The 26668-nt window shown below is 43.5% G+C and overlaps 1 protein-coding gene and 1 pseudogene across 1 annotated transcript in view; one reads left to right on the forward strand and one right to left on the reverse strand.

Moving 5' to 3' along the window:
• ADD2 (adducin 2) overlaps positions 1-26668 on the forward strand; it is a 105079-nt gene that overhangs the window by 20736 nt on the left and 57675 nt on the right. The window lies entirely within an intron of this gene.
• Positions 17320-18271, reverse strand: LOC118906076 (annotated as a pseudogene).

Consider the following 26668-nt stretch of genomic DNA (forward strand, 5'->3'; position numbering starts at 1 on the left):
GGAATTTACACTTGCCCAGAAATTCCCTGCTGATTTCTGCTTACACATTATTGACTAGGACTGTATCAAATGGTTGCTTCTAGCTCCAGGGAAGGCTGAGAAATGGAGGTTTTGAGGGGGCACACTGTACCTTGGATAAAATTGAAGTTCTGTTAGTAAGAAAGAAGGGGTGAATATTGCATGGGCAGCTGGCAGTGACTGCCACACACACAATTTCCCATGGCATTAGTGACCAGGAGATCGCCCTTGTTAAACATTTGTCCCCACTGTCCTTCACAAGAGAATGCTTCCTATAGAATTTCAGGTTTTTCGCATCAGTCTTCAAGTTTAATCCTGCCAAACATTTTCACTTAGAACATCTCAAGCAGTTTAAGAGTGCCCGTACTTATATGGCTCCATGCTACGCTAAGTGCCTTTTAAATTATTTAATGGCTTGATGTGTATTTGCACTCCTAAACTAATTTCATTTTCTTCAATGTGCTCTAATGGATTTTGGACCTTCCCTCTCTAACAACCTGAAATCCCTTAACTATATAGCTGCCATATTTAAAGTAATACACTTGGGATGCACTATAAAAGTATCGCCAGTTCTTCTGGCCAACATTTAAAGCAGCAAAAAGACAGAGGCTTCCACCTTCTTAGAGGCAATAGATGCTGCCTGTGGCCCAGGAAACCTCGTCAGTGGCAAAGGTCTTCAGTGATCACCACTGTGGCCACACATTCTAATCACCGGGAGAGCTAAAGCGCATGCCTCCATTTCCAGGTAGGGTCTACAATGACGAGTCTCCTGTAGGAGAAGGAGGCTTCTCCTTTACTTTGTGTGGTCAGGGAGAGCACAGGCAGGGGGAAAGAGGTGTTACTGCAGCATAACCTAGCTTAGCCTGACGAATACAGCGAAGAGTAATGTCAAAGATACGGAGACAAACAACAGATTCCAAAAGAGGCTTCTTTTTTTATCTCTGCGTCAATTTGTGACATTTCTAATCTTACCTCTGTGGATGAGTGAGGAGGAGGAAAGGACCCACGTGATAAGGCAATCAGGTCATCAAACCTGAGCACAGGAATGTTCTTCACAAGTGAGGGCCTAGTGGCCTGAGAGGAAAACGATCATACAGATTATGCTATTTTCCATTTTCTGCTATGAATACAAGCTGTCTCCTTCATTCTGGGTGGAGGTAACCAATCTGGGATGTCAAAACACCTGTTTTTCCTATCAGCAAAAACATGTCACGATTTTTTTAAACCCATAAAAATTTCATGCCATTATGAATTTCTAAGAAAGCACAGGTCACAGTGGCTTCATATCCAGTGTGATATGAAGGCAGAAGCTGAAAGGAGCAAATGCCCTTGTACCATTTTGGTGGTTGATCTAGTGTACAAAAAAATTGAATTTCAAATTGTAATGCCCCTGAGTGCAAAGGAAACAATTTGTTTATCCTTGAGTAATGTTTCAGAAAGGTCAGTCAGTCTGAAATTGTAAGTGGTTCCAAGCCACCGACCCATAAAGAGATACTATCCCTGGAACATAAGACGTGTGTAGAAGGTATAAAGAAAAGGGTAATGTAGCAGAAGACAGAATGAGTTTCTCTTGCCTGAGTGAATGTGCTGTGGCATGATGGGAGAGCCCGTGGCATGATGGGAGAACACGTGGCATGATGGGAGAGCATGTGGCATGATGGGAGAGCACGTGGCATGATGGGAGAGCCTGTGGCATGATGGGAGAGCACATGCCATAGAGCTCTAGATTGTAATCTTGAGGTTTGGCTTCCTTGTTTGAATTTACTTCTGAATTCTTCATTCCTGGACCATTTGCTATGCCTTTGCTGCATCTTAGCACTTGGCCCAGCGCCTCATTTGGTCTTTAAAAACTATGAGTAAATTCATCAGGAAAGCACTGATGCCCAGGTACATCCACCCAAAAACATATGTCTCATCAAAAATATTTGGCTCGGTTGCTAATCCAGAAGCCCCAGGCTGTGCTCAGTGGTGGGAAGCCCAGCCAGGGGGCAGTTGCTGTCTTGCAGGTAGGTGTGGATGAGACCTGGAACTCTGGGATTGCAGGCCAGGGGGGCTCAGTGGGTATTCGCAGGCTGGTAAACTACCAAATAAAGACTTGTCCCCAGGTATTTTGACTCCCAGGCCAGTGATTTCTCATCTCAACCCCATCTGGGAGGTGGCAGAGTAAGAATGCCTGAATTAGAATCCTGATTGTCCCCACTTACTAGCAGTGTGACCTTAGACACATCTCTTCACTTCTCTTGCTCAGTTTCCTCATCTTGGTGGCACCTACTTCATGTAGGTTATTGAGAGGATTAAAAGAATGATTGCGTGGAGTTAGTGCCTGGCCCCACGTACTGTTCCCTAAGTGTTAGCAGCTCTGTTACTACTAATCCTCTTCATATTTGCGTCGTCTTTAAGGCTCTAGAATGAGAAGGAAGCTGAGTAGTATGCTAGGTACTGAAATTGAAGAGACTCCTCAGAGTCTTAGCATGGTGAATAATTCCACTCCCCACTGATGATGCTGGAAGGGCTTGGAGGAGAGGCCTGTTCATTCTGCTCGAGGGATCAGAGAAAACTTCCCAAGGGGTTGACATTTGAACTGGGCCTCAGAATGCAAGTAGAATACTCCTGTTTGATTTGATTCCTTCTTGGAAGAATCCTTTTAAGCACAAAAGCTATTTTTTATTCATTGGGTGCTATTTTATAAGTGACAATCACAGTTTCAGACTCCCCAGCTCATTATTATTTGAGTTGTGTCAAGGGGATATTTATTATTTACAACTTTCCCCCCCAATTTACAAAACCTATAGGTTTTAAAAATAGATTTGTTTCACGGTGAATTTAGGTTATTAAAATAGTCCTTGTTTTGGCCATAGTCTACATGGAGAGATATTTGTGTAATATACCCAGTTAATCTGTCGCTCTAACTATCAGCTATAGGGCTGCATTCATTTTATCTCCTCTTCGCAGGGTCTTTTGTTGTCCTTGGATACCCACCTGACATATGTCCCTGAGTATACACTCAGCAACTGATTAATCATAAAAATGATGACATTCCTTGGAGTAATTGACATTATAGAAAAGCATCTGCTGTCTTTCTCAAGAAGGAGGGGTAGGCAATCTCCGGGTCGGCACAGACAGCTGCTCTCCCTGGGTGGGAGTGTTCTGAAGCAGTGGTCTGGCTGTAGAGGGGGATCTGGTCTCCAGCACATGGCACTTCCCTGCTTTGTGCTGGGATGTTAGAAACACCATGCTAACCTCGGAGATGGGGCCTGTGCCTCTGGAGGAGACCAGTCGCCCTTACATCTAAGTATAATTTCCATATTCCTGAGGGCTCCTCCCACGGTGGCAATCTGCTCTGTCCCTGGTCTGTATTTTGTGGCACTGTCTGGAAAAGGGGCGTGGGAATAATGAAAACAAAACAAAACCTAGAGCGGGATGGGGTAGGGGCATTTTACAGTTCACTTGATATCTTAGGTTCAGTTCCATTCAGATCCAAAGCTTGAAAGAAGAGAACCAGAGGGCACGTCCAGGTCACCACCACATCCTGTTTGATTTTTTAATCTCCTAAACAATCCCAAATCCATGTACTTTTCTCCGTCTCCCCCATGCTCTGGTCCAGTCCCCATCATCCCCATCCTGTTTAAAACGCATTAGTGCTTCCTGTTATTCTTAGAAAAAAGGCAAAACTCCTCTCTGCTCCCATCTCACAGCACTTGCTCCCTCGCCCACTCAGTCCAGCTTCAGCCTCACCGGAGTTCTTTCTGCTCCTTACGCTCACCAAGTGCTTTCCAGCCTCAGGGCCTTTGCACTAGCTGTTCCCTCTGCCTGAACTGCCCTTTCACAGGGTCTTCCTTGGCTAGTCCCTTCTTGTCATTTATAACTCATCCTAAGTATTGCCTCTTCCGAGGGCATTCTCTCTCTCAGCATATATGCATTTACATACATAATATACATACATATATTTACATCTGTACACACACATAATTTTTTTAAACTATTTGAGAGTGAACTGCAAACATAATGCTTCCCATCTACCTCTAAGTACTTCAGTGTGTGTTTCCTAAAAACAAAGACATTCTCTTATATAACCAAATACAATTATTAAAACCAGAAAATGAACATTGGTACAATCCTATTATTGAATCTACAGACTCAAACTTTTGCCATTGTTCCACTAATATTTTCTTAGAGCAAAATAAAACAGTTTTTTTCCTGGTCCAATATTCCATCCAGGATCATTTCTCTTTGGGATCCTTCAGCCTGGAATAGTTCCACAGTCTTCCTTTATCTTTCGTAACCTTGACATTTTTTAAGGATCCAGGCCAGTTCTTTCGCTGCATGTCCTTCAGTTTGGATCTGTCAGATGTGTTCTCATGATGAGATTCAGACCGTGCATTCTTGGCAGGTCTAGCAGTGAGCTGGTGTTGTGATCTCTGAGCATCGTCTCAGGTGGTACACACGGCCAGTCCTCTCTACTGTAACGTTACTATTCATCTCTTGTAATTATGAAGTACCTTGTGAGGATGCACTCTGAGACTGTATAAACATCCTGTTTGCCATCATCGTTTTGCCCAGTAGATTTAGCACACAGTGATGCTTCTTGCTTGAAACAATTATTACCATGTTGGTTTCCAAACGGTGAGTACACCAACCTCTTTTTTTGTTTGTTTGTTTAGAGCCCATTTTCCTATTATTTTCAAAATTTTTATTGTGATAAAATCCAAATAACATACCGTCTTAATCATTTTTAGGTGTACAGTTCAGTGATCTCCCTCTTTTAATTCTCGTCATTGCTCTTAACACTCTGAGTTTTTAAAATTTATTTTATTGAAGTAGAGTTGATTTACAATGTTGTGTTAATTTCTGCTGTACAGCAAAGTGATTCAGTTGTATATATAAATATACATATATACACATTCTTTTTCATATTCTTTTCCATTATGGTTTATCACAGGATATTGAATATAGTTCCCTGTGCTGTACAGTAGGACCTGTCGTTTATCCATTCTGTATATACTGGTTTGCATCTGCTAATCCCAAACTCCCAATCCATCCCTCGCCAATGCCCTGCTCTGAGTTTTAAATAGGGTATTATTTATTATCTATCTAGGATGTAAACTCCATGAAAACAGGATCCTTACTTGTCCTATAAACTAGTACATCTCCCCATGTACCTGGAACACTGTCTGACACCTAGAAGGCTCTCAGTAAATACTGATTCATGAATGACTGATTGTAAATGGCTGAATGGAGAAATATGACCCAGCAGCATTTGGCTCCCACGTGTCACCCCCTCTGGCCTCTCCAGGCTCCTCGGCTCAACTCTCACATTAGCTTTCCTTTGATTCCTCATACTGGCCGTGCTCTGGTCCACCACAGGGCCTTTGTACATGCTAATGCCCCAGCCTGGAATACTTTCTCCTCCCTACTTCATTGTTGACTCTTATTCTTCCCTACAATGTCAGCACAAATGTCGCTTTCTTAGAGATGCTGCCCCTGACCTGCCTGACCTGCTTTACTAGGAGGCCAAATTCGCTAATGATAGGGATTCCCAGCACAGCGTGCCCCTCCTACACAGCAGCTGTCACGGGTGCAGGTACAGTTGTTTCTGTGGTTACAGGTCAGTGCCTGTTTCCTGCACCAACCTCCACCTTCCATGCTTGCCGGGATGTTGCCTGGTTTTGCTCACCATTCTACCTTCTACACGCCATTTGCTGAATGCTTATTTCCTCAGCTGAATCACGCAGCATCTAACAACAGCGTTCGTCCCTTTTCTGCAAGAGTGTTCCGTTTGGATGGAGTTGATTGAATGAGCAACTCGGCCAATTTAAATCTTCAGTGTTTGGTAGAAAATTCGTGTCAGTGTTCTTTTAATACTGTGAAATGTTCAACAGTGCTATTAAATTATTCCTTAGCCTTTACTTCTGTCAGATACTTACTCAGAGTTTTAAAATAGTCAAATGCATTTTGTTTGGAATGTTCAGTCCAAATGCTTTCATTTTCAATGCTGAGTGATTTGTAAGCATGTAATATTGTGACCCTAAATTGCCAAATGAAGCTCATTTGATTTATTAAAAATACCAACATGATCTGCAAGCTGGGGTAGTCTTGTTATGTTTCGGAGGAATCTAGCTAAGTTTCTTATCAGAAAAATACACTCAGAATAATTTCTTGCTTCATGTGAAATGTTTAAACCACCTCTTTGCCTTAAACTTTGTTATGAAAAACCAATATTCTGGAATTCACTCCCCAAGGTATTATGAGTAATTCTGAGAAGGGAATATTTAAAGACAATGTCTTCATTTTCTTGGCAAATTAAAACCTTCGTTTGAAAGGCATTGCCACTTTCTTAATAGCTTGTGCTTATCTTTGCTGCTCACAGAGATGGCTTTAAATAAGCTACAGCCACAGCTTCCAGGAGGCCTTACTTCTGGGTTTCTAAAACCAGGTTCTTAAAAAAATAAACCTGACACATCTTCCTGAATTTTACAAACTTATTTACAATTTTACACACTTATTGAGAAGAAAAAACATTACTTCTCTTCTTGTATCAATGTTAAGTTTTGAAGTGGGCATCCTCTCATAAATTACCTGGGTGATTGTAATGTACAAAGCAGCAGCATAAAGATAACCACAAGTTACCACTGTCAATGACACTGAACATTTTCTGTAGAGCAGAGATGCCTCATGTTCACATGTATCTCATGGTAATCCAACTCCCAGGGAGACAGGGTAAAAATACAGCCACATTGTACTTTGCACTTAGCCTTTTATGAGTCATACATACAATGTACATATTATACAATTGCACATACACATTACTGTGTTGGGCGATACATACAAAACCTTGCTCTCTTTTTATGGGTAATTATTTCACTTCATCTAAAAGAGACAATATATATATAAATATTAGAAGTTAGAGAAGAACACCCAAAACTTAGTTTTGTCCTGTCAAGAGCTGGCTTCAAGCAGGTATAGCTGAGCTGCTTGTGGTGTTTCTTTCAGCCCAGTGCATATATCCACTGGTAATGTACCTGACGGCACATTTGCATGTGAGCAGACATGAATGGGCTTTACTTTCCAAAAAACTACCGACTCAGAAATAGAATTTTCCTATTCAAGGACATGTTTTAGGCAGTTCTCAAATCTGCAGAAGGAAAAGAAGTCATGGAAAAGAAGAATTAATCCAAGATATTGGTAGTCTTAGATGTACTTAAATTAGGAATATTAAAATGCATGGCTTATTATAGTTTTTCAAATAGGTAGAGAAGGTGGAATCCAATGCTTGTAGAACCCCTGTTGCATTTCTTTAGAATCTTCAGGGTTCTCAGAACACAGTTTGAAAACTTCTAAACCAGATCAGCATCTTCATTTTATTGCTGAATAGAAGGATGTCAAAACTTGATCAATTGATTTGCCTGCAAGCCCATCGCTGGGTGGGGTGTGTGGTGGAGGAGCTGAGATTATGATCCTGCCCTCCTGACTCTAGGGTGGTTAGGACTGGTCTGAAGTGAGAGAGGAAGAGGCAGAGAGAAAGAAGAGAGAGAAAAGAGGAGAGAAGGAGAGGAGAAGAGAGGATACAAGAACGAACCAGTTAATGTCAAAGGCGGACAATAAATAGTGATTACCTAGTTAGAGCTGCAAATGATGGTAACTAGTTAGATTTTTAAAAATAGCCTTAATTTTTTAAAGAGCATTTTTAGGTTCACAGCAAAATTGAGCAGAGGTACAGAGATTTTCCTATTTACTCCCTGCCCCACATACGTAGCCTCCCCCCTTGTCAACGTGCCCAACCAGCATGGTACATTTGTGACAATCCATGAACCTGCACTGACACATCATTAGCACCCAAAGCCTGTAGTTTACATCGAGGCTCAGTTTTACTAGTTAGGTTTTAAGTAAAGGTTCAGGTTGGAGGAGGGGCTTCCCCCGGCCCTGGAAAGAGAGGTAGGGCCCAGATTGTCACCACCCACAAAGGTGTGGCACATCCCTATTGTACCACAAGCTGGGGGCAGGTTGTTCCCCTGTGGGCCGTGGCTCCCTCCCACTTCTGCAATAACCAGTGGCACTTTGTACGCCAGTCCTAGCGTGAGGCGGCTGTCCTGATCCAAGGCAGGGTGATAACACAATGAACCAGTCGCGAAAATGGATCTGTTCCTTCCCTCCTGGACAACTGCAAAGCCAGAACTGGATCGTTTTCTGTGTTGAGAATTGTGCTTCTTATAGGCTTATTATGCCTGGGGCTTGTGGAACCTATGACTTTCCCTAGAAGTTGCCTGATTAAACACTAACATCTAATGCAAATAAGCAGCCATTTTCTAAAATGGGACCATTGCCGAGTAATAGCACATATTCTTCCCTTCCTCCTATTACTGCTCCCACCCACCCCCACCCCCACTGGCTGGGCTGGCTTCACTTGCAGGTAACCTCCTCCTGTGCCCTTTTCTTGCCTCCTCCAGCCCTCATAGATTTTTTAATAAATTTATTTTATTTATTTATTTTTGGCTGCATTGGGTCTTCGTTGCATTGCGCAGGCTTCTCATTGCGGTGGCTTCTCTTGTTGCGGAGCACGGGCTCTAGGCACGTGGGCTTCAGTAGTTGGGCACACGGGCTCAGTAGTTGTGGCTCACAGGCTCTAGAGCGCAGGCTCAGTAGTTGTGGCGCACGGGCTTAGTTGCTCCACGGCATGTGGGATCTTCCCAGACCAGGGCTTGAACCCGTGTCCCCTACATTGGCAGGCGGATTCTTAACCACTGTGCCACCAGGGAAGCCCAGCCCTCATAGATTTTTGTTTTCTGTCTCTATACTGATACATTCTCTTTCCCAGTTTTACATATTTGCTATTTCTCTCCTTTACTGAGTTGCTAAGAATGCGTCTATTTATTTATAACCAGCTCTTGGATTAATCAGTTTTGTTTCATTAATTTTTGTTATCTTATTTAATTCCTTTCCTCTTTCCTTAGGTTTATTCTGTTTTTCTAACCTTTAAAGCTGAATGCTTAGCTGTTTTATCTTCATTCTTGTTAATGGAAGTATTAAGGCTATGAGTTTGTTTCCAAATATGTCTCTGGCTACAGCTCCTAATTGTCAATGTATCATGTCCTTTGTCATTTTCTAAATAATATGCGATTGCAGATTAGACTTCCTCTCTGAACAAATGTTATTTTGGGGAGAGTTTTAAGATTTCTAGGTGGCAGTTTTTTGTTGTTAAAATTTATTAGCTGGTTTTAATGTTTTGTGGTCAGAGAATATGTCTTTCTCAGTATTTAAGGTTTACTGGAAGTTCCTTTGTATCCTAATTTGTAATGAATTTTTATAAATGTTCCATTAAGGTATAATACAAATATCTCTAAGACCTCCTGCCTGTTTTTAATATGCAATTTACCTTTTCTTTTAATACGCAACCAAAATGGTTCAAGCCCCTATTCTACAAACTGTGGGAAGGCCTGTGCCTTTCCCAGATTCCCCAAGACTTATGGCGTGGAGGGGTGAGCATTTCTTGGTCCACCTCTTACTCCATGCTTTTGGTGCTTCTGACCATGACCAGCCTCAGCAGGCTGTTGGTCATGACAGGCCCATTACACTGCAGTATCAAGTCATGCCATGATCTCAGTGGCTGAACGCAACAGAGATTTCTCTCTTGCTCCTGCTGTATGTCCACTGAATTTTGGTGGGGAGACGTGTCCCATGTCTTCCTTACTCAGAGACTTAAGCTGGTGGAGTTGTCACCATCTGGAAATTGCCGGTAGCTGCAGCAGGAGGAAGGGTTCTAAAATACTTCTTTCCAGATGAACACCTGTCCATATTTCATTGACCACAAAAAGACACGTGGCAAGACCAAACTGGAAGAGAGTGGGGAATTACCATCCTCTCCTATACCTGAAAGTAGAGAGGAAACAGAGCCCGGTGAGCATCGCACTTGAGAGCTTGCCTTCCAGAGGAGCTGCCCTCTTTGTTAATACATTTGCTCTCACCGAACCTGTCCTTTCTCCTTTATTCTCCCAAAGCACCACTAACCCAAGGCTCTTCTGCATGTCAGACTTTTAATCAAAGGGTGAGACAGACAGAAGGCATTCATAGTATAGGGCTGGAGACAACTTTTACATTCAATGTCAGACATCAGTGATTCTCGAAACGGGAATTTTTCACTGTCTGCTTCTGTCTACAGGCCTCTGTTCTTCGCTGTGTTCTGTCCCTGCATCTCTCATCTTTCCCCATTTGCTGTTGGTGCACTAATTACTTCCTCTGTAGGGCAATTTATCCCCCTGTCTCACCATCTTTTTCCACATCAAGGCTGGGGAGGGTTGGCAAATAAAAGGAAACACTTGTTTCCTTTACTAACTGCACTTCTGACACCAAACGTCTGACTCTTTTTCCCCGCACGGACCAATTCTCCAACACTAGCTGGGTGTCCCGTAATTCAATTCAATCCTGACGCTATTTACCTGGAGTAAGATCCTACAAGTTAAGGGCTCAGTCCCGTGAGGTTGCCCCCATTTCAGATACCAATTGCAAGTCCAGGCCTTTGCAACTTCTGACTGACTGGCTATAAACCAGGGGTTCCCACAGCCCCCTCCTTGGGTTCAATAATTTGCTAGAACATCTCACAAAACCTGGGGAATCACTTACTTACATCCACCAGTTTATTATATAATAAAGGATATAATAAAGAATAAAGATGAACAGCCAGATGAAGAGGCACTTGGTGAGGTCTGGAAGGGTCTCAAGTGCGAAAGCGTCTGTCTCTGTGGAGTTGGGGTGCATCACCGTCCCAGCACGTGGGTGTGTTCACGCTCTCCAGACCCTGTACTTTAGGGATTTTAATGGAGGTTTCATCACATAGGCATGATTGATTGATTATTATCTCAACCTCCAGCTCTTCTCCCCACCCCAGAGGATAAAGGGTGGGGCTGAAAGTTCCAAGGTTCTACTCATAGCTTGGTCTTTCTGGTGACCATCCCCCAACCAGGAGCCTACCAACAGTTACCGCATCAGAACAAAAGATGCTTCTATAACCTAGGAACTTCCAAGGGATTTAGGAACTCTGTGTAAGATGCGTCTATCACCCCCTCACTTAGGAAATTACAGGAGTTTTAGGAGCTCTGGGTCAAAGACCAAATATTGGAACAAAAGTCACTCCTAGCACCCCTATTATGGAAATTTACAAGGGTTTTAGGCGCTCCAGGTTGGAATTGGAAGCACTGACTAGTATATATATTTCTTATTACTTCACAGCAAGGGAGGCAGGAGCTCACTTTTCATTTTTTAAGGGTCCCATCAAAAAATTTCCTAGGCCAAAAAACAAGACAAAACAACTCACCCCCTCCATGATCTCCCTGAATAAATGATGCTTTTCTTAGAATAAAGAAAAGCTTTGCTGAAATGTTTGTTTTAACTGGCATTTTATTCTGCTCTAGAGGCTTGCAGTGAAATTCTTTTTTATAATGTTACATTCAGTATACACCTTGCTATCTAAATCTATTGGGTTCCTGAGTTTGTATTGTGAGGACGTGGATAGTGAGGGATTCTCTTAAGTTTAATTAATCACCCTATTCAGGTTCTTTACCTCCTTGCCCATTTTTTTAGCCTCTTTAATTTGTCATGACTGAGAAGCATATTAATGTCATCCATTATTATTGGAATCCTGTTATTTTCTCACCAATTCTCAATAGATTTTGCTTTATATCTACAGTCCAATACTATGTTATGTGATGCATAATAGTTCAATATGATATTTTCATTGTGGGAATTACTCTTTTCAAATATAAAATAATCTTTGTATCATCTAGAGTTTTTTACCTTGAATTTTATTGTTTTTGATATAAATATTGCATCTCATAGATTGTTTACATTTATTTCTCCCTGGTGCATATTTATCCAGCTAATTACATTTAGTCATGTTGTATGACTTCATCAAATACATATCTTTTTTTTTTAGATCTGGATAAGATTTACTGATCAGATTGTTTTAGAAAACCAACAGCAAAACACTGACAAGATACGTAAATACAGATTGGACATTTTAGGGTAAATTCACTATATTTCCTACCTGCTTGTAGGAAACCAGGTAAGGTGGGAAAAGCTGTCCTGATCATACGGCATGCACACCAGAGTGCAAAAGGACTTCCACACTATTTAACAGGACTGTGGCAAATAGTTTTAAAGTAAGGCAAGCATCGTGTGTGGCCTAAGCATACCCTGTACCAAGAGCTAAGCCCAGGCTTGCCTCAGAGACTGCATGTGAGTGAGGTTTCCCTTTCTTGCCTAGTTCTTCCAGTAAAATCCTCATTGGCAGGTGCCTTTACAGAGAGATGCCTGGCGCTGTCCCTGCTCAGACTCTGTGTACAAGGAAGTGGGTTTAGAGAAAGTCAGTGTGTTTCTGATGCCTCCTTTGTATTCTAAATGTGCAACTAGTAAAACAGCAATTACTACAACTTGGTGAAACTGCCTCTGACTCACCCTGTACAGTGACTAAGCACGGCCTTTTAAAAACTTCTAAAAAGTGAAACAAATAAAAGATAAAAACATGAAAATTATATTAAAAGATGGTACCACTTTTGAAGCACAACTCAAAACTTCTTTTTGTAACACCAGATGAAGGAAGAGGTCTCTTTCCACCAAATCTAACGACCTTAGAAGGGAAACGCCACTGCTGGGCATGATCTGGTGGCAACACACACAGAGGTTACAGAACTCTACCAAGCCTACCTCAGGCCCTGCCAACGCTCCTAGAGCCCCCGAGGCATTTGGGGAACCTAAGCAATTTAAGCAAATGCTGACCAGTTTTGGAAGCTTATGATCATAGGACCATAATCCCTCATCCATCCTGCAGCTCAATGCTTGAACAATGAAGAATAAAGAAATTGACTTTTTGTGCTATATCAGAGTGCTGGCAGGTAGACAATTCAGTAACCCATGCCACCTTCTAAACATTTTTAAGACCACATAAAGACAAACTGGTTTTACAGAATTAAGACCAAGTAGTCTTAGAGAATAATTCAACCTTTTCTACAAGCCAAGCTATATGGGTTATAGGAAAGGTTGAGGCTCCTTCAAGAATAGTGGAAAAGCAAGTATTTGCAAAGAGCCAGAGAAATGTATTTAAATGATGGGATTTCCTCTGCATCATACACAGCTTTTTTCTTCCAATATGCGCTAAGAGTTCTTTGGTGATTATAGGAGAGACAGCCTAGAACTCAGGGCAGGAGACTATGCCAAAGCAGAAGAGTGAAGAGTGACATCTAAACTCACCATTAACCGCTGTCATCAGGTTGACCGCCTACAGCTAACTGGGTTGCTTATATGTGTGCTGGTTTCTAGCCCCTCCGTGATTCCTGCTTTTCAATTTCTAACTACACATTAGCCCCACTCCATTGAAAAGGAGGTGCTTGTGGGAAAGGGTAGGGAGAAGGAAGAACTATAAATGAATCAATTGTTTGATAGATAAGTTGAAACACTGATTATCTATGGATTTCAATTATCTGTGCTTTACTCTGGGTAACGAAAGGTCACTGTTAATACACCTTTTGCTTAGAAATGTTAATGTTTATTATTATATTTTTAAATCTAGCTATGTAATGGACATGAATAGCTTAGAGCAAATTTTTACATCATGTCACCAGGGCCCTGAAAAAAGAAGATTTGCCAGTAGAAAGGGTTTCAGTTTGGCCCCTGAACAGTTAAAATTTCAATCTATTCTATACTGGTTTATAGATTTTCCGGAATATGGAAAATACTTTATTAAATGAAGAAAGCATCATTTTCTTCATTTAATAAAGTATTACATTCACAGATAAATTAGTATATACATGGGAGAACTCATAGTATTAAATATTAGGTTTTAATTCTCCATTTAGAAAACTCCTTACAGGTAGACTTCCTTGTTCCTAGGCAAAGAAATGTAAGGTATGCAAACATGAGATAGTACAAAGATGACTGGGGAAAAGTCTCAATTCTAACAAACCCAAGAAACAATAAAGTCTCTAGAGTTGGAGTAAGGAGACACTGGACTTGAAAGTCCAGCTTTACCAAGAGTTGGCCTAAGCCAGCCAATCACATCTCAAATTTTTGGTATAATTTGACTCTAAAGTAATGAGCTGGCTTCCCAAGACAGATACAAAATAGTAGGCTACCTGCTTTATAGTCACACCTTATATATAATCTGTATATATCCATATGTGTTTCTATATATTGCACTTAAACTTAAAGGACTGCAGTAAGATGGCTGGGAGTACCTCAAAGAGGCAGAGAAGCAGCAGGCATAACTTTCCTAAATCAAGTAACAGTGTCAGGAATTCAGAGTGCTGGTTTTGGATATACTAAAATGCCTGGTGACTCCCTATATAAATTCTAGTCATCTACATTTAAGTCATCATACACACAGTCTCATTTGGCATTCAGAACACGTGCACATGTGTGGTTCTATAGCACTCAGAACCGATCATACGACATCATTTTCACTAGTGTTATATTAAAAGAAGACACTTTAGACCAAAGATATGTACTTTTATGAAAACGTCACACACAAGGTCTTGGATGTCAGGCCTCCAAAGTCTACCTCAAAGAAGACCGCCTTCAGAAGGTTTTAAAAAGGATGCTAGCAAGTGTGGATTGAACCAGTTGCTCTTTCAGCTCTCTGGTGTCACAGAACTAGAGACCTGCTTATATCCCAAGGACTATGGAAGGATAAGCACAGAGGCTGAGCATTCAGGTCTTTGGTCCCTATAAATCCAGGACATTGTAAATAGAGCTGCAATGAACATTTTGGTGCATGACTCTTTTTGAATTATGGTTTTCTCAGGGTATATGCCCAGTAGTGGGATCGCCGCGACAGTGAGAGGCCCGCGCACCGCGATGAAGAGTGGCCCCCGCTTGCCGCAACTAGAGAAAGCCCTCGCACAGAAACGAAGACCCAACACAGCCATAAATAAATAAAAAAATTAAAAAAAAAAAGACCGCCTTCAGAAGGTTTTAAAAAGGATGCTAGCAAGTGTGGATTGAACCAGTCTCTCTTTCAGCTCTCTGGTGTCGTAGAACTAGAGACCTGCTTATATCCCAAGGACTATGGAAGGATAAGCACAGAGGCTGAGCATTCAGTCTTTGGTCCCTATAAATCCAGGACAAAGATCCTTTTGCCACCCTGGGTAGTGTGACTTGTTTAATTATGAATAGTTTCCCCCCAAACTTCCAGAGACTAGATTGGAGTCAAGCAGCAAAGCTTTGTTTTGAACTAATGGAGCTGCTCAGACTGACTTGCTCTGGAGAGAGCTCCTCATTGGAACAAGCCTAGCAGTGGGTGGTAAGAAGTTAAAGGCCTGACTGGTCATGGCAAGAGGGGGATGGGGCCTCTGGAGGAGTTGCTCCTTTTCCTGCCTCTCCCCTAGCCCTTCACTCCCCCAAAAGGACCCAAACTCACAGATGAAAGGTTGTTACAAGACCTTGCAGAACACAGGCTCTATGAAATCAACCCCACATGGATGGGAGGTTATAATAAGGCCTGGAAGTTAGGAGTCCAAGTCTAGAGGCCACATTTTTCTCTTCCCCAGAGCTGAACACTAGATGGTAACTTTTTAGCCATAACTCAAAGGTGATTTTAAATCCACACATAAGCCTAAGAGATTTCCTTCTGGGACAAAGGAAAAAGAAGAATAATTTTAAAAGCTAAGCGAAAAGGAGGCACTTAAAGCAAAAACATGTCCCTAGTCTCCCATCTGAGTCTCCTGTTATGATGTAACCAACGGGGTGGTCAGCACTGTGCCCTCCTCTACACCTTTAGCACCTTTCATACACCCAAGGACTTCCAGCTGCTCACGTCTCAGTGATCACTCTAGCAGCCTGATGGCAAAGCAAGTGAAAATTTAGGTCATTTCTTTTTTAGAATTAAAATACAACACAAAACAAACCAGAACTAAAATTTCACACCAAAAAGTGAATGATCCTCAGTTTCATTCCTTCCTCATGCTAGTTTTAAAAATGATACTTAGTCCTTCAGGAAGAATGACCTGTGGCTTTTCTCCAAGACCTTTTATCCAGTTACTAGGCAATTACTCACAGCACCATGCACATTAAAGCAGACAGAAAATGAGGCAAAAAGCTAAGAGAAAAATCAAGGGCCAACTGGCTTTCTAGAGATAAAACCCATTGCCTGAGAATACAGTAGGTGCATGGCCCAGAGTGAGAAAAGAAACAGTTCTGGAAGAGATATGGGAACATATGTATATGTATAACGGATTCACTTTGTTATAAAGCAGAAACTAACACACCATTGTAAAGCAATTATACTCCAATAAAGAAAAAAAAAAAAGAAACAGTTCTGAAAGGAAATGGCCAATATGACAGTCAAAGCTCACAGCCCAGAGCAGAAGCCCTCCCTGCCCTGCTCTACTCTGGCCTCTCACGAACTTACATTTATGTCCCACAGCATTTATGCCACACACTTGGGGTCTGCAATTCCCCACAATGAAGTCAAAAAGATACTTGAAACCATTAATAAGCATAGGAGAATTTCAAAACTGCCCAGAATGAAGAACTTTGACCACCATAAATTTCTTGATTTGAAATGTTCTTGGTGCCATAATTTCTAAGAGCAATAACAAACAGCACAACTACAACACACAATAAAGTCTTTAGACAAGTCAACTCTAACCGCTGCTGGCACCATAAGGATGAGAAAAGAAATCACTAATCAAGAGCTGCTGAGCTGCTTAACTTTTCTCCAAAGTCAAAGGATCGGTTTGGGTACCTAGGCAGCAAGACATCAACCACCGCTGCCATTAGATGCAGCTACTCAATTAGATGTACCTTTGAAAACAGGAAGTTAAACATCTAGCTTTCCCTATAATCTGCAAGAGTCTCAAGGTTAGCCTTCTTGTTCTATCCCCAAAACTTCTTGTTGTTGTTGCTGGATTTAATTTTTTTTATTTTATTTTTGTTTTTATTGACGATGTTGCTTTAATTTATAGAGCACTTCCTGAAAGGGTCATATGTTTATAGAGTTCCTTTAAAATTTTCTTGATCTTATCTTGATTCATCACATTATTAAGGTGCTTTCAGACTTTCCCTCAACTCCATCAAGGAAGAGGGAGTATGTGAGTATGTGTGTGTGTACTGGGGCAGAAGGGAGAGAAGCAAAGAGAAAAGCACAAGGGAAAGTGAGATTCCATAAACTTAAAACAATTTACAGAAAGGCATCTGATGTATTTTCTGAATAAGGCCTTGATCAGGGTAACCAATCCTCTCTGTAGCACATTCTACACTGCCCATAAATAAAGGAGTCTCTTTAATATTTCCAGTATCAATGAACAGTCTCAGAAATCCTCATTTCAAGCCCTCGATGAGTCCCTGTGTGAGTCCAAGGTGCAGAAGCTGTGTTCGGGAGAGGTTTGCTAGGTTGGGGGAGGCCGCAAGCCAGCTTCTCCCACGAACAGTTCCAGCAGGCTAGGAACCACACCAGCCAGATCTTAAACAAGGACCCCAGTCCGTTTATTTTCGTGCATGTTCACCATCCTCCATGAATGTACATGCAACCAGCTGGTGTAACAGCTGCACCGTGAAAATGAACTGGCTCTGGCATGGTAGCTGGAGCTTTACCCATTGAAAAGTCTGCAGATTCAGCTTCCAGATATCTCCCAGAATCACTTCTCCATTATAGCCCCCACAAATAAACACATCATTTTTTATCTGAACACAACTGTGACATCTTCGGGCTGCAGGAAAACCTATTTTTTCATGGGGTTTTGTTGCAATTTCCTCCCATGCATTAGTTTCAAGGTTGTATGCATGAATCTTGTTTAAGGAATAAGCTGTCCAAGAAGTAACACCCCCCGCCTCCCAAGATGTAAATCTCTGCCCATCATGTTGCAATTCATGTCTGTATCTCTCTTCTGGTAGATCACAGGATAGGTTGTTTGGTTTCAGTTGTGTCCACTCTCTGGTACTGAGATCTAATTTGTGCAGGTCTGTGCTGTAAATATAGCCAATTGTCCCTCCAAAGACATAAGGGGAGCCATTGATGATAGCCATGGCCTGTTCATATATACCACTGGGTTTCTTCCCCGGACAGCTGGGTAAAGCCCATCTCTTATACTTCACGTTACAGACATGGACGTCATTGCCGTTGCTCTCACCAAATGGGATGCCTGTTCCTCCAAACACTAACAGGTTGTTTCCATGCAGCACAAGTGACATAGATGCCAATGCTCGGGGCATGTAGCCATCTGTGCCCATCTGGTGCCATACTCCTGTAGCAAAATGATACCTCCAAAGTTCCCTGAAGAGAGGGTAGTCTTCATTATCTGGCCCTCCTGATTCATCATAACCTGGGTTGTAACCTCCAAACACATAGATTGGTATTAGCTGCCACACAACGATGTCCGCCTCGTGCTGGTGGAGGTCTGTGGCCTGGCAGGTGCGGCCGCCCGGAGAGTTGCACGAAGCGGTTGAGCTGGCCGGTCCCCCGACCCCCCCCCCCCACCCCGCTGTCCCCAATGCCCCCGCCGGCCCCGCTATCTCCGCCGCCGCCGCCACCGCCGCCGCACCGCCTGAGGCGCCTCCTCCCCGCCGGCGGTTCATGACCAGCTAACGACTGCGGCAGCCAGGTCGCGGCAGCCCGTGGCCCGGCGGCCCTAGCTGAGCCTCCGTCCTGGGCTCCTCAAGAGACCCCACATGACTTTTTATGAGTAGTCTACGGGTGGATTTTGTTTGACATTCCCACGCCTATCCTGTCATAACCACTTCATATTTGTGTCTTCAAATCTCTGGCTGCAACGTAGCATGGGAATCCATGTCTGTCCTGGCCGTGTTGCATGACGGACACTGCAGACCTGGTACAGATGTAGCGTGAGGATGCTCACAGGGGCGATATGTGTGTGGAATGGCTCTGGCCACTGGAGGAGCACCTTCCACATCATAGTGGGAAGTTTGCTAAATTTTCTGCAGGGTATAGACCCTGAGGGGAGGCATTTAGTTGGGGAGGAATAAGGCCTCACCTTCCAGCTAATGAGCTTTCTGTCCTGCAGGTGACAAAGATAAGTGCCCATATCAGTCACTATTTGTGCCTCTCCTTCAAGCTCACAGATCTCGTGACAAGTAAATATTCATCCATTGTTTTAGCTCTAGTCTAATTGTCAGCCTTCATTTTTGGAGCTCTTATGAGTTATGATCTGATTTTGTATGTGAGTTGACATTGGTTTTCAGTGAAAAGTTGGGGGAGGGTGAGTTATGGATCACTAGCCAGATACCATCCTAACCTGGAATTTCTTATATTTGTAATCATTTAAAAAATCCTGGTCTTCCCTTACTGGATTCTTGTTTTCATTTACCGATAAGTCTCACAAATGGTTGTTAATTAGAAATAAATAAGTAAACGAGCTATAGACACAATTGGAGGCCTTGTAGTATCCTGGACTCTGGAATCAGATGAATGCAGGCCCAGTGTTCAGTTCTGCCACTTATTAGCTGTGTGTTCCTGGGCAACTCACTTAAACTCTCTGGGCCTCAGTTTCCTTTTCTGTAAAATGGGGATAATCATTTCCACTCTAAAGAGTGGTAGTGGAAATCAGAGGCAATCTGTGGCGTGTTTGCCAGAACGTGCTCTCTTTCGGCCTCACATGGATTTGAGGAGCTGAATCACAATTGGAAGAATTCTTAGGGAGATGGAATCAGAGCAGGGGAACTTGGATGAATTCAATGTTTCAAAACAGTATGAAACCTGAAGTATCCTTTTTATAATAAGGATGCTCTCTCCTGAATTGTACTTTATGAGCATCCTCGACAGACTAATGATTCTGCCTCCCTCCAAGCTGATATTATTTAAGTATTCATTTAACTTTTATATAAAGGAGGAGTGAGGAGAAATAAATTCTCCTCATGTCCAAAATAAAGAAAACACTCCTAAGATTTTCTGAACTGGGCAGCTTCTCAAAAGGCATATGAAAAGTTCTAGAAGTTATATAATAAGCTAAATAGCTTATCTCAGTACAGAGCACTCTATCCTGTCTTTAATTTAGAAATTTCAGCTGAATGTGGTGACAGACTTCAAGGGACTCTCATGCTTCTACCATGAGAGCTGGAGGGGCATTTTACAAAAATACTTAAAAATTGTAAGTCAGCACAGTCAAGGAGCTGTCCTAAGTCTTCTGTCTGCTCCAGGGGAGCAGAATCAGTTTACGTTTCACCATAATGTGAGGAGTCATGTACGGAAATCTTAGTTAACTGGTGCTGTTTCTATGAACACCTGGTTAAAACTGGCACTGTATCTCTACATACATGACAATAGTGATACCGTAATGCTGCTTGATGATGGGTGCTCCAGGTGTGTGCCCAGCTGGCCCACCTTCAATCCAACTACTGCCCCTGTGACACTCTCCTTGATACTTTCGTGCCTGTCCGATGTTCCTTCCTCCTGACATAGTCTTTCTTGGGTGATGGGACAGAAATCATCGCCATCTAACTGTTCTCAGCCTTTCTGCTCCCCTGGCGGCTGAAGAAGACACTGGTTTCGTGCACACAGCTTCTTCCCTTGCCATCTTGTACCCTCCTGAGGAGGGAAGGCATTACTGCTCAGGCAGACACATTTGAATAAGGTAGCTGCTTTTGTAAGCCACGGTGCAAGGGTCATCTTTATTAGATCTGCCATAGGCCTGTTCTTCTGGCTTCTGTGATGAGGAGTGGGGAATGGAGGCAGGTGTCTCACTGTAGCTTCCCTATGCTGACAAGAATCAGTACCATCACCATCACTGTTCATAACAATAAAGCAATCGCAATAATTGGGGCAGTCGGATAAAGCATGGCTAGAAATGAAAACCCAACTAATACTCTGAACTCTAGAGATAGAAATCATAAAATTCTTCTTATAATCACCTCAAAATTGTGAACACTTTGGGTAGGTAATTTCACAAGATCTAGAGTAAGAATTCATTCATTCATGAAAACTCAGCAGACCCTCATCAGTCCTAGTTTGTGCAAGCTGTCCTCCCAGGGCTGTGGAGGATGGAGAGACGAGTCAGAAATGGATCCCTTAAGGATCTTGGTTTAAAAAGGCAGATAAACCATGTATCCAGAAGGTATAGTTCAAGGTGGAGGCTGCTCACTTCCTTTTTTTAAAATTGAAGTATAGTTGGTTTATAACGTTGTGTTAGTTTCTGGTGTACAGCAAAGTGATTCAGTTATATATATTATATATCTATATATTATATATATAGATATATAATATATATAATATATATATTCTTTTTCATATTCTTTTCCGTTATGGTTTATCACAGGATATTGAATGTATTGATAGTTCCCTGTGCCATACAATAGAACCTTGTAGTTTATCCGTTCTATGTATAATAGTTTGCATCTGCTAACTCCAACTCCCAATCCATCCCTCCCCGCCCCACAACCACAAGTCTGTTTTCTCTGTCTTTGAGTCTGTTTCTGTTTTGTAGATAGGTTCATTTGTGTCATATTTTAGATTCCACATATAAGTGATATCATATGTTATTTGTCTTTCTCTTTCTGACTTACTTCACTTAGTATGATAATCTCTAGGTCCATCCATGTAGCTGCAAGTGGCATTATTTCATTCTTTTTTATGGCTGAGTAATATTCCATTATATATATATATATATATATATATATATATATATATATATATATACACACACACACACACACACACACACACACACACACACACACACATACACACCACACCTTCTTTATCCATTCATCTGTTGATGGACATTTAAGTTGCTTCCATGTCTTGGCTACTATAAATAGTGCTGCAATGAACATTGGGCTGCATGTATCATTTCGAATTATAGTTTTGTCTGGGTATATGCCCGGAAGTAGAATTGCTGGATCATATGGTAGCTCTACTTTTAGTTTTTTGAGGAAACTTCATACTGTTCTCCATAGTGGCTGCACCAGTTTACATTCCCACCAACAGTGTAGGATGGTTCTCTTTTCTCCACACCCTCTCCAGCATTTGTTATTTGTAGACTTTTAAATGATGGCCATTCTGACCGGTGTAAGGTGGTACCTCATTGTAGTTTTGATTTACATTTCTCTAATAATAAGCGATGATGAGCATCTTTTCATGTGCCTATTGGCCATCTATATGTCTCCTTTGGAGAAATGTCTATATAGGTCTTTTTGTTGTTGTTGTTGTTGTTTTTGTTAAATTTATTTATTTATTTATTTATTTTTGGCTGTGTTGGGTCTTTGTTTCTGTGCGAGGGTTTTCTCTAGTTGCGGCAAGCGGGGGCCACTCTTCATCGCGGTGCACGGGCCTCTCACTATCGCGGCCTCTCTTGTTGCGGAGCACGGGCTCCAGACGCGCAGGCTCAGTAATTGTGGCTCATGGGCCCAATTGCTCCGCGGCATGTGGGATCTTCCCAGACCAGGGCTCGAATCCGTGTCCCCTGCATTGGCAGGCAGACTCTCAACCGCTGCGCCACCAGGGAAGCCCTATGTAGGTCTTCTGAGGTGCTCACTTCTGAAAGGGGTACTGACACAGTGTTGGCTCAGAGAGTTCAGAGGATCAAGCACATGGGTTGTTTTTTGGGTAAGACCGTCCTTAGCAGATGTCACCTCAGGGCCCTTTAATTTATCCCCCAAGCTTGTTTCTCACAGAGAACATCCCTAAAGATGCTGGTGGTCCTCTTCCCCCTCCTGCCAGCAGCCGGTTCCCTCCTGTCTTTCCCTGTTTCCTTTGCATCTCAGACACCCCCTCCCATGGTGGCAGCAATATTGCGGTTCTTTCCCCTCCTCCTAGACCCTTGTCCTATCTCTGACTCTCCAAATGCCCCCAACCACCTGGGACCATTCTACCCAGTCCCCCTACCCCAAATGGCTTCCCTGGGCCCCCCTCCCTGCCTCAGGTGGAGCACCAGGTTTGAACCATTGGTGGATGCCAGTGGGGTGACCCTCCTGTTTGGAGAAACATGGGGGTGGATGTTTTGGAGGGAGAAGTGCTGGGCTGGCTTGGGGTGGTTGATCCTGCTTCCCGAAGCCATTCCTGGTAACATGGGTTAATCACTTGGCACTTGTTACCATTCCTAGTAACGTGGGTCAATCACTTGGCACTTGTCCCAGGCCCTTGTCAATTGTCCTCTCCCTTTCCATGTGGATAAAGTCATTTTTTCGCATGGATTTTTTCATGTGGCCTGTACAGCTGCCAGCGGGCCGGTTTGGACCGTCTGTCGTTGGAGCACCCACTCTACAGGCCAATGCTAGCAATTTTGTGAAAGGGTGTCCCTGGTGGGGAAGAGACGGCAGGCCCATCAGAAGAAGTGGGCAGAAGGCACTGCTGAGGCCAGGCCCAGGTTTTCTAAATCTAGAGCTCAGAACAGACTGGTTTCCTTGACAACAGGGATGAAGTCTGCTCATCTGCTCCTGGGGGTGGGTTTTGTGCATGTGTGTGTGTGTGTGGGTGGGTGGAAAGTACGGGGACTTGGGGACAAGAAAGGCGATCCTTTCTTTATCAATGTAGCAGCCCATTTCTTAAAACTTGCCAACTCTTACCGTATTATTAACAATATTAACAACTTCCCAGGTGGCACAGTAACATCAGTTATGTAATTTGCACATTAGGAATCCAGATATAGAATCTTCCCTTCCTTTCCACTGCATTGCCTCTTATCCTTGACATATTTTACCAGACTTGCAACACCTTTTTGATAACTTTTTGACACGTCAGTCAAATATGTATTCACCCCTAGAACTCTTGAAGGCTAAATGAAAAGCATTTCTCGTTTGTCCAGCTAGCAATGATTTGTGTGGCCAGGCTGCTGGGAGGAAATGAGAATCGGATCCTGACAAGCTGATGTTGGCTCAAACCTACACTTGTCAGATGGCATCCTCAGAAAAGGCTTTGGGATCCAAACTCCCATTCTTGATGCAGACCAGAGGACTCAGGCTAAAAACGGGTCCATTTGCTTTGCCCACCAGCCTGATTTCAAGCAGCACGTTTCATCTTGGTGGAGGCTTGGTGTTTAATTCATGCACCGCCCTGCCCTTCCTATGCATTATTAACGTCCCTTTAAAAAGCAGTCTATGGATGGCAGGGGAGGAGCGTGCCAGCAGCGATTTCACATCTCCTGCAAGAAGCAACGCCTGCTGCCAAAAAATCTCAGCGAGAAGAATTTGCAAAATTGTAGCCGATGGCAGATCTAATAAAGGTGGCCCTAGGACCCTGAGCTTATCAAAGCTGCTCATTTGTTCAAATGTGTCTTATTTTTTGTGTGTCTGTCAGTGCCTGGCATTCTTGAATGCCAGGTAATATAGATGGGAAGTTGTAAGCGGGACTTATGGGCCAAGAGTGACTGTGACAAGATGGGAAGTAATTAGCAGAGGAAGGCGGATTGAGAGAGAGGGAGGTCTGAAGCCCGTACTTCTCCGTGAGGCGTTTCAGGGACTCTTTGCTCTTGTGAGGTTCCCAGCTCTGTGGCTCAAATTTAGCTCCTGCCGGTCCCCCTCCCCCAGGAGCCAGGGGATGAACTGTGGCCTTCAAAGCCCTCTGCCAAGCTCCTTTGTTTCCTTCATCTCCCCAAAGGAAAGCCATTACCTCCCCCATGCAAACAGTGGGCTCTCCCTAGGCTGAGTTCTTTGTTTGGAGGCAACCTGCCTGGCCCTGGGCCCGTGTTGCTCTGACTCTAGATGACACAGGAGTCTCCTCTCTGGCCTCCCCTCCCACATCCCTGAGGGTCATCTGAGGATGGCTGCGGAGGGGGTGAGCCCAGGGGGCTGTGTTTCCGGTCTCAGCTCTTGCCCCACATGGACCAAGCAAATCACAATCCTGTGTTCAAATCACAGACTCAGAAGAGCACCTCTGGGGCTTCCCTGGTGGCGCAGTGGTTGAGAGTCTGCCTGCCAATGCAGGGGACACGGGTTCGAGCCCTGGTCTGGGAAGATCCCACATGCCGCGGAGCAACTGGGCCCGTGAGCCACAACTACTGAGCCTGCGCGTCTGGAGCCCGTGCTCCGCAACAAGAGAGGCCACGATAGTGAGAGGCCCGTGCACCGCGATGAAGAGTGGCCCCCACTTGCTGCAACTAGAGAAAGCCCTTGCACAGAAATGAAGACCCAACACAGCCATAAATAAATAAATTAAAAAAAAAAAAAAAAAAGAGCACCTCTGAACTGGGAGGAACTTCAGAGGCTGCCTTGTCCCGCTCTTTATTTTACAGTTGGGAAAACAGAAGCCCAGAGAGGTTAAGTGGCTTGCTGTCTATCACAGAGTGAATTAGTTGGAGATCCAGGACCAGACCTGTGGCATCTTGAGTCTGTCCAGTGCTCTTTCCCCAGGACACAAGCCCCTGGAATGTCCACTTAGTGCCCTGGTTTCTCAGTATGGTGTACACGTCACGTGTACCCAGGGATCAGGAGGGCTTTCTGTTTCATACACATGTGGTCTCGATGGGGCCAGATACACATTGCGTTCAATTGTTTCTCGATCGCACAGAAATTAATTGAGAACTTGCTGTGAGCCTCGCATTAAGCAACATGCTTCTGTGTGTATCTGGATTTTTGTAGATGGGCTTTAGGTACGAGTGTCACTGGCTAAATCCAGTGCTGTTTTTGATTGATTGACAAAAGAGATTTGCAGGTTGTAAAGATCCATAGTCTTCACACTATATATTTCTGTACTGCTTCATGGTTACAAAACATTAACCTTGTTCTACCTTCCTCCAGAATCATGGCCACGTCCTCACCTACTACCTGTGCCACTTAATCCTCTGAACCCAATGAAGGGAGGGGGAGATTGAAAATATGGCCATAAACATCACCTTGGGGCACTGGGTCTAACAGAATATCAGCAGTTATATTTTTCCTGTGGTGCCTCAAAAATGAAAGGTGGAAAATACCCCCAAGAATTTCCCTTCAGTCTCTGCTGGTGCAGAGCCTGCCGCCCGTTGAACCGCAGGTTTGGTTCAGGGAAATGTAAGTTTGGTTGGTGCAGCATCTACCTCCTGTGGTGGACGTCAGCAGGAAGATGCCTGGGCTGCTGGATGTGACAGGTGGGCTGGTCATTTAGCAGATGCTGCCTAATGAATGCAGTGACCCAGGCAGACATCAGAAAACCAGCAGAGCTCAGCATACATCTCTGTAGGGGTCTGCAGAGCGGGCTTCCTCTTCCCCAGAGGCCCATCCATAACTCCAGCAAGAGACGGTGCAGCCACGGATGGTCGGTGGGCCTTCAGACGTGGGATTGGAAGGCCTGGAAGAGCTCCCATTGTGTGTTGGTCTGTCCCACCTCATTCACGTAACCAATTCCTATAGAGCCCCTCCCGTCTCTCAGGCACTGTTCTAGGTGCTGGAATACAGTGTGGAGCAAAATCAGGCAGGGCTTCCCTCCGAGAACTTCCAGTCTCGTGACAGGTGGAAGCCGGTTCTAGGTCTTTATTTTTAGATTTTCAAGAAAGAAGTTTCCACACAATGAGCTTTTCTTCCATCACACGCAGTCTTTCCTGTCATTTTTATCCCCGGCCGCATGGTCAACCTTTTGCTCACATCTTTCCCTTTCCCCCCAGAGAAGCAGCATCCTGAGGCTGTAATGAGCATGGCGGGTGGGAGCCTGTCCTAGACAGAGCCCTGGGTAAGCAGACGTTCCCTCCTCCCTCCCTCTTCGGTGCCCCAGCAACTCCTAGGTACGCCTTTTTCTCCACCCCCAGGTGCC

The sequence above is a fragment of the Balaenoptera musculus genome, chromosome 13 (genome assembly GCF_009873245.2).
Source record: "Balaenoptera musculus isolate JJ_BM4_2016_0621 chromosome 13, mBalMus1.pri.v3, whole genome shotgun sequence".
In the NCBI taxonomy this organism is placed as follows: Eukaryota; Metazoa; Chordata; class Mammalia; order Artiodactyla; family Balaenopteridae; genus Balaenoptera; species Balaenoptera musculus.